General features: G+C 41.9%; 1 pseudogene; it reads right to left on the bottom strand.

Moving 5' to 3' along the window:
* Positions 1-67: 67 nt before the first annotated feature.
* Positions 68-915, bottom strand: LOC105288567 (annotated as a pseudogene).
* Positions 916-9,448: the final 8,533 nt, after the last annotated feature.

Raw genomic sequence — 9,448 nt, 5'->3', positions numbered from 1 at the left:
CTTCTTGTCCACTGCTTTGATGACACCCACAGCAACTGTCTGTCTCATGTCACAAACAGAAAACTGGCCCAGAGGAGGATAGTCAGAGAAGCTCTAAACACTCATGGGCTTGCCAGGAACCATGTCAACAATGGCAGCATCACCAGATTTCAAAAACTTTGAGGCATCTTCCAGCTTTTTCCCAGAACGATGATCAATCTTCTTCAGCTCAGCAAATTTGCAAGCAATGTGAGCTGTGAGACAATCCAGCACAGGTGCATATCTGGCACTGGTTTGGCCCGGATGGTTCAGGATAATCACCTGAGCCATGAAGCCAGATGCTTCCATTGGTGGGTCATTTTTGCTGTCACCGGCCACATTGCCACTACGAACATCTTTGACAGACACGTTCTTGACATTGAAGCCCACATTGTCCCCAGGAATAGCTTCACTCAAAGCTTCATGGTGCATTTCAACAGACTCTACTTCAGTTGTTACATTGACTGGAGCAAAAGTGACCACCATGCCGGGTTTGAGAACACCAGTCTCCACTCACCCCACAGGGACAGTACCAATACTATCAATTCTATAGACTTCTTGGGGTGGCAGACGCTAAGGCTTGTCAGTTGGACGAGTTAGTGGCAGGATGCAATCCAGAGCTTCAAGCAGCATGGTTCCACTTGCACTGCCATCTTTACGGGTGCCTTTCCATCCCTTGAACCAAGGCACGTTAGTTCTTGGCTCAAGCATGTTGTCACTATTCCGACCAGAAATTGGCACAAATGCTACTGTGTCAGGGTTGTAGCCAATTTTCCTAATGTAGGTACCGACTTCCTTAACGATTTCCTCGTATCTCTTCTGGCTGTAAGGCAGCTCAGCGGAATCCATCTTGTTAACACCAACAATTAGTTTTTTCACAACTAGTGTGTAAGCCAGAAGGGCACACTCATGGATCTGCCTGTTCTTCAAGATAATGTACTTCAAATTCACCAACACCAGCAGCAACAATCAGGACAACACAGTCAGCCTGTGATGTGCCTATAATTATGTTTTTGATAAAGTCTCTGTGTCTTAGGGCATCAATGATGCCTATCACATAATACTTGCTGGTCTCGAATTTCCACAGGGAGATATCGATGGTGATACCATGCTCACATTCAGCTTTCAATCTATCCAAGACCCAGGCATACTTGAAGAAGCTCTTCTCCGTCTCAGCAGCCTCCTTCTCAAATTTTTCAATGGTTCTTTGGTCAATCCCACCACATTTGTAAACCAGATGACCAGTTGTGGTAGACTTGCCCAGATCTACGTGTCCAATGATGACATTGTTGATATGAGTCTTTTCCTTTCCCATTTTGGCTTAGATTTAGTGGTAGTTTTCACACCTGTGTTCTGGCGGCAAACTCGTTGTGAAAAAAGAACAATTTTAATCATTTTAAGTGTACAGTATAGTGGCAGTTTTTATTTTTGATGAAATTCAATTAATCTCTTTTTTCTTTTGTCACCTATGTTTTTGGTGTCATACTAAAGAAATCATTGCTATATCCAAAGTCTTAAAGATGTTCACCTATGTTTTTTTCTAAGAGTTTAAAGTTTTAGCTCTTAAATTTAGGTCACCAGTCTATTTTGAGGTAATTTTTATATATCGTGTAAGTTAAGGTAAGATTATGTCATCTGTCAACAGAGATAATTTTACTACTTTCATTCCATTTGGATGTCTTTCATTTCTTTTCTTGCCTAATCGCTCTAGCTAAAACCTCCATTACTGTGTTGAATAGAAGTGACAAAAAGCAGGCATCCTTGTCTTGTTTCTGATTGTAAGAGGAAAGCTTTCTGTCTTCCACCATTGAATAAGATGTTAGCTGTGGGTTTTTCATATAAGGCCTTTGTCATATTGAAAAAGTTCTTCTCTAGTCCTAGTGTATTGAGTGTTTTTATCAAGAAATTATTTGTATTTTGTCAAATTCTTTTTTCTGCATCAGTTGAGATGATCGTGTGTTTTTTTTCCTTCATTCTATTAATGTGGTGTATTATGTGGACTCATTTTCATATATTGAACCATCCTTTCATTTCAGGAATAAGTCTCAGTTGGTTGTGTATAATTTCTTTAATATGCTGCTGAATTTTGTGTGCTGTATTTTACTGATTATTTTTGTATCTGCATGCATAGGAGATGTTGGCCTGTAGTTTTCTTGCAGTGTTTTTTCTGGTTTTGGTATCAGAACGAAGCTCGCCTCATGGAATGAGTTGTAAATGTTCCCTCTACTTCAATGTTTTGGAAAAGTTTGAAAAGAATTAATGTTAATTTTCTTTTAGATGTTTGGTAGAATTCACCAGTCCTGGTACTGGATTTTTCTTTGTTGAAAGGGGTTTGGTTATTGATTCAACCTTTTTAATTTTTAAAGATCTATTCAAAATTTCTATTTCTGTTTAATTCAGTTTTGGAAGTTTTCATTTTTTTAGGAATTTGTCCATTTCTTCTAAGTTAACCAATTTGTGGTATATAATTGTTCATAACATTCTGCTATACTCCTTTCTATTTCTGTAAGGTCAGTAGTAATGTCCTCACTTCATTTCTGCTTTTAGTAATTTGAGTCTTCTTTTTTCCTTAGTCAATCTACTTAAAGTTTTGTCAATTCTGTTGATCTTTACGAAGAATTTTTTTTTTTTTATTTTCTACTGTATTGCTTTTCTATTCTCTATTGCATTTATCTCTACTCTAACATTTATTAGGGGTTTTTCTCCTGTTATCTTTAGGGCTACTTTGCTCTTCTTGTTCTAGTTCTTTAAGGTATACACTCAGGTTATTGATTTGAGAGATTTTCTTTTCATGTAAAAGTTTACAGCTATACATTTCTGAGAACTGCTTTTTCTGCATCCCATAGTTTTCATTTTCATTCATTACAATGTATTTTGTAATTTCCCTTGTGATTTATTCTCTGACCCAATGGTTATTCAAGAGTGTGTCATTTAATTTCCACATATTTGTGAATTTTTCAGTTTTCCTTCTGTTATTGATTTTGTTTCATCTCATTGTGATCAGAAAAGATATTTTGCATAATTTCAATATTTTAAAATTTATTAAGACTCGTTTTGTGGCTAACGTATTGTCTATCTTAGAGAGTGGTCCATATGCACTTGAGAAGAATGTATATTCTGCTTTCTTGAGAATGAGTGTTCTGTATGTGTCTGTTAGGTCAAATTGATTCATAGTGTTGTTCAAGTCTCCTATTTCTTTATTGAATTTCTAATTGTTCTATCCATTATTAAAAGTGGAGTATTGAAGTCTCCAGCTGTTATTGTAGAATTGTCTATTTCTCCCTCCAATCATGTCAGTTTTTGCTTCAGATATTTTGGGGCTCTGTTTTTAGATGTATATAGATTTATAATTGCTACATCTTCTTGCTGAATTGAAACTTTCATTAATATATAATGTCCTTTGTTTTTTGTAATATTTTTTGACTTACAGTATATTTTGTATGACAATAATATAGCCACCCCACCTCCCTTTTGGCTACTATTTGCATGGGATATCTTTTCCCACCCTTTTACTTTCAATCTCTTTGTTCCTTTATATCTAAAGTGAGTCTCTTGTAGACATCATGTCATGTTTTTAAATCCAATCTCTGCCTTTTAATAGAAGAGTGGGATCCATTTACATTTATTGTGATTATTGATAAAGAATAATCTAATCTCTACCTTTTAATAGAAGAGTTTTGATCCATTTACATTTACTATGACTACTGATAAAGAATGATTTACTTCTGCCATTTAGTTGTTTTCTGTATGTATTATATGATTTTGTTTCCCAATTCCTTCATTACAACCTTTTTTTTTGTATTTAGTTGATTTTTTTTTTGTAATATACCATTACAATACTCTTCTTTTTTCCTTTTTGTTTCTTTTTTTTTGTATTTTTTAAATTATTTTCTTAGTGGTTACCGTGAGCTTACAATTAATATCTTACAACAACCTGGTTTTAATAATACCGACATAGTATCAAAATACAAGCACTCTGCTCTGTTACAGCTCCATCTCTCCCCCTTTATATTTTTGTCACAGATGATATCTTTGTACATTGTATGTCCATTTACATAGATTTATAATTATTTTTTATGCATTTGTCTTTTAAATCAAACAATGACCTTACAAGTGGGATATGTTTCAAAGAAAGAGGTACATGGTAGGATGAGTCCTCAGAGGACAGATACCATAGGTGGGGACTAGAGAAGAAGAGGGAAACCAGGAGAGCCTTCCAGAGCAGTGAATATTGGAATTGGAATGGAGTTTTGAAGAACAAAAAATTACTGTGTAAAACTGCTGATTCACAGGAAAAATGTCCAAAACATTTCATTTAGAGCAAAATGTAGGCTATCAAATTTCATGCATGATCTTATTTTTGTAAGTATATGTGTATTTATACATATTTAAAGATATGTATATATATATATGCATATAAAAACATTCATGATTATACCATATAATACTTTAACAGCGGTTATCTCCAATTGTTGAAACTATAGGATAGGAAACATTTCTTTTTTCTAGTGCATTCTATAGTGCTCGAATTATTGACACTGAGCATGCATCACTTTTATAACCAGGAAAAGCAACAATGCCTTTTTTCTTCTGGAGGGTAAAATGAATGAGTAGGCATTCGCTGTGGAAATAAAGTTGGAAAGGATGCGTTGGGTAGAGAGAACAGCACAGGCCAAGGCAAAGAGGCAATGAAAACCATGCTCCATTACAGTAGTTGCCAGTCATATGGCATGGCTGGAGGGCATTGGGGGTGGCTAGAAAAGAGGTGTCACATTCTCAGGGGCCTCTCGTTTCATAAAAATATAAATAAAATAAAATAGTTTAGAGTCAGTGTCAGTTCTTGGCATGAGGGCAGGAGAGTGAAAGGTTTTGATTTACATATTATATAAATTAATTAATAGGAATGGGGAAGACCCCAGAGGCTGGGAGGAGAGTGTTGCAATAACTGAGGAAAGAGAAGATGGGGCCAGAGCTGAGTAAAGGTATAGAGGGTGATATGAGATATGTGAGATATGAGATCAATGAGGCCAAATCAGACAACAATTATCCATGAATGGGAAGTTGATTTGTCGTCTCACCAGGGTCTCCGGTGCTGTAGCCTAACCTGGCATATTAATGGCAGGAGGCCAGGTCTAGAGATTATCGTGATCATGATCATAATGAAGATGATGGTGATTCATGAGGAAAAGGAGGAAAATCCCTTTAAAAAAGCCGTGTTGCCCCTTTATAGCTTTCAGAGTTCCCTGACTTCTGTCTCCTAGCACATCACAATATACATTCCCATTCTACAGATGAAGAAACTGAGGCCTAGAGAGGTAATGCAACCAGAGTAGGACCCAGAGAGCATCATTTACTAGGTACATGCATGAGCAGCCACTGCTGTCTTTAGCAGAACCTGAGCAATGACTGTGTGTTCACTTTCTAGTAGCGTGACTTTGAACAATTTATATAATCTCTCTGTGCCTCAATTTCCTATTCTACAAAATAGGGAAAATAGTATACCTACCTATGGTTGCTGAAAGAATTAAATTACTTAACACATGTAAAGACCTTAGAGCCAGGCACATAGTAAGTGCTCAGCAAATATGTAGTCTTATTATTTTTTTAATAATTATTATTAGTATTTGCGCAGTACCCTAGACAGATTACCTGGAAAGAATAAACAGAAGGAAACCAAGCTCCTGGCATTCTCCAGGCCCTTTCCTTATTTCTCAGACCCTAACACCTATGAAAAAAACCCAAAAGCTGGAATCTGCATCCTTTGTTGGATTCACTAGGGCTCTGGAGCCCTTTGCTGCACTTACCCTTTCTATTTATTTCCATGTTCCTTACTACTAATGTAGTCATCCATTTATTCATTTAACAAACATGTATCAAACTCTCATCTGGGCCTGTGCTGGGGCTGGGGCTGGGGGTGCAAAAACAAATTATGACCTGGGCCTGCCTTAAGGAGCTCACTGTGTAGTTGACTCAACTCATTTCACTCTCTTATTCACTCACCAGTTCACTTGTTTATTGATCACTTACTAGGAGCCTCCTCTGGGCCGCACACATATGCTCTGTTTATACCTCCTCCTGCCTTTGGACACGAGGCAATTATTCAAGGATTCATTTCCCAGGGGTTGTTATGTTTCCAATCTTTTTCTCATGCTTTTCCAAACCCTGTGTACCCACTCTGTGCCCACACATAAAATCACACAGAAAAACCAAAACAGAGATCCAGGAAGAATATATTCTTTTTCCATATTTTCTGTGGCTGAAGATCTTCCACAAGTTCCTAGAGTCTGGAGGGGAAAGCGGTAATAACTGAGTCCTCTGGATTCTCTTCCATTTGTTCATTCATTCAGTTATTCATTCAGCAAACCACTTACTGAGCACCATGTCTAGGCCAGGCCCTGTGCTGGGTAGCAACAGACATGAACAACCACAGAGCACACTCTCAAAGAGTCTCCATTGGGTGGGTCAATGGCTCACTCGTCCCACAAATATTTACTGAGCATCTACCTTGTACCAGGCACCAATCCAGGCTTTGGGAATGTGAATAAGAAAGACAAAGTCCCTGCCCTCATGGAGCTTACTGTGTAGACAGAGAGATAGACAATGGGCAAACAAATATATAAACAGACAGACAAGTATCTAGGATCAAGGCTCTGAAGAGAATCAAACATGGTGATATGATAGTGACTGAGGTTAGATAACAGAAGCTATTTGAATTTGAGCAGGGCACTTCCCTTCTGTAAGTTTCAGTTTCCTCACAGATAACAATTATACCTACCTCTGCTGTGAGGAGGAAGTGAGTTAATATATGTGAAGCCTAGCACACAGTAAGCACTACGTATTATTTTTACAATAGACACATAACCAGATCATCAAAATACCAGGCAGTTAGTGCAGGATAAAGCGACATAGACTCAAAGAGATCTGAGAGCACTGGTTGGAGCCCCAGGAGGCCAGGTGCAGCCCAGCCAGGGAAGGAGGTGAAGATACGGGACACAGATGCCCTTTCTCCCCTTCCCTAGCCCTGCAGCCCACTGGCCACTCCCAAAGATGTTGTCTCTCTGAGGACTGGAGCAGGTGAGATGGGCAGAAGGAACACACGCGCCTCACCTCCCTCCAAGACAAGGAAGGAGATAAGGTTCGCAGATGGCCACTGAGACCCTCACCAGGCACAGGGCAGGCAGGATAGTGTCTGCTTTCACTACTCACCTCCTTCCAGGGCTCCTGGCTCTCCAAGTGCCTATTGCCTCATCTAGTGATAGAGATAGTGGAGGTGAAAGTGCTCAGACACTCAATTCGTGTGAGACGAAATTAAAGGGCAATCCCATTTATGGGTTTCCTTCCCAGATCCTAAGGTCCCTTCCAACAGGACTGTGGTGAAAGTATCTTTGCACCCATCTCTCAGATGAGCACATGAAGGCGGAGAGGACTCAGATCATTCTGTCACTTGGTTCAAGAATGGCAGAAGGCAGTTAGAATCTGGCCTGGCTGGAATGCAGATGCTTTTTAATTCTCCCCTATTCTGCTTCTCCTCAATGGGGGAGTGAGGATTGTTCCGGAAAAATCATCGTGGGTGCAGGGCTGGGGGACTCAGGAGAGCAGAGAGAGCAAGAGACGATGTTGCCACACGAAAAGACTGGAACCGAGATGAGGGCTCAGGGATTGCTGGGGGTGAGGGGGGACAGTTTTACAACCAGGAAGAGATGGAAGAAATGGAACCACAGGGAGGAAGCCCTGCCTGCCCCCACCCTCATCACAATAGGCATCCTGGCAAACAGGATGAGGATGGGGCAAGGTCTCCCTCTCTGCACCAACACCCCCCTCTAGCATCAGCTGGCCAGGCAGCGCCATTTCAAGCCTTCTGCCCACAGCGACCAGGATGTGGGCACCAGGGAAGGACAAGCCCTGACGGAGACAATTCTGCGACCCCCCGTGCCCAGCCTCTGCAGCCACAGGCAAATACTCCTTGTGGTTTGGGCCCCAGCCAAGCACCCACACCCCAGCTCACGGGACCGCAACTTCCCTGTTGCATCAGGTTACTCAGCGCGTGCACACACCCTGGAGCTTGTTACACAACTGTGGTGCACGCTCATGGCACCCACACACCCCAGGAGGCCCGAGAGTCCCACAGAGGAAACCACAGCCTTGCACAGAGGGCACAGGCCCCTCTAGGGCCTCCTGCCATCAAGAGCTGGGGAGTGGTGGGGAGGGCCCTTGGCCAGGAGCCAAGGTTCTGCAGCCTCTACTACTGGCTCATTGTGAAGCCGCAATAAGTCTCGTCCCCTCTTAGAGCCTATTTCCTCACCTACAAAGGAAGGTCTCCTTCCACCCTGGTGATCTGGATACCCACTTACCCTCCATGCCACTCACCACCCTCTGAACCACCGCCAAACTTCCTCCTTTCTTCTAGGAATGTCCACGAGAAAGAGAGGCAGGAATTGCGCAGCATAGAGACAGAAGGTTGAATGAAATGATCTCTGAAAGGGCTCTTTTCCGATTCACCCCCCACACACGATAGAAGGGCATCTGCCTTGACAGGAACCCCATGGTCACCTCCTCCTCCCTAGGAAGAGGGAGGACAGAGGACAGAGCTTTTTGAGGTAGGTCTATGGAGCAGGAGGTGGGGGAGGTAATTGTCTTTGCGCTTTTGATTTTTTTCCATTTCTCTACAACAAATGTGTTATGTATTACTTTGCAAAAGAAGTTGAGGGAAGGGGAATGGGCTTGCCTCATAAACCTCCCCACCCCACCCCACCCCCGGGGCATTTGCCCTCTGCCCAGGACATTCCTTAAACTAGTGTTGCCCTAAGTATATCCTGGTGATAGGACTCAAATAAGGCTAAACCCAGGCTGAACAAAGTCGGACAGGTTTTCTTGACTGCAGGACTTCTCTGAGCCTCCAAAATGCTCATCTGGGCCACAAGCCTTGGAGAGAAGTGAGACAAGAAAACACATTTGCCTTAGAGCTCTTTATAGGGAAGCATCTCCAGAGACACTTTCTAGGTACTGCTGGAGCTCAGGGTCCAGTGAGGAGGAAAGCCAGGCACACACCCAACCATGAAAGGCCTCCATCAGAGGAGAGATGATCTAGGCCCCAGAGGGCACAGAGGGCAGCTTCCTGAGGAGGCTCCCTCCAACTGTGTAAGTCAAACCTCAGCCCCTCTGCCCAGAAATGACCTGAGCCCTGAAGCCCAGTGATGACAGTTACAAAGGCAGGTAGTAACATGAGAAGGCCCTTGGGAGGCCAGGAGCCTCCCTGAGGTTACTTAGATCTACAGTGACCCCTGCTGGCTCTGCCCAAAATCACCCCTCCCCTTAGTCCTCATCTGCCCAGTCTACCTCGACTTCCCCACCCTCCTCCTCCCCAGCCCTACCTTCCAGCATCTTTCCCACTCGCCTTGACCCAGCCCTATTAAAACCCACCCCAACCGCA

The sequence above is a fragment of the Pteropus vampyrus genome, unplaced genomic scaffold (genome assembly GCF_000151845.1).
Source record: "Pteropus vampyrus isolate Shadow unplaced genomic scaffold, Pvam_2.0 Scaffold18, whole genome shotgun sequence".
NCBI lineage: Eukaryota > Metazoa > Chordata > Mammalia > Chiroptera > Pteropodidae > Pteropus > Pteropus vampyrus.
The sequence above is the reverse complement of the archived record's forward strand: the minus strand, read 5'-3'. Positions and strand labels throughout refer to the sequence as shown.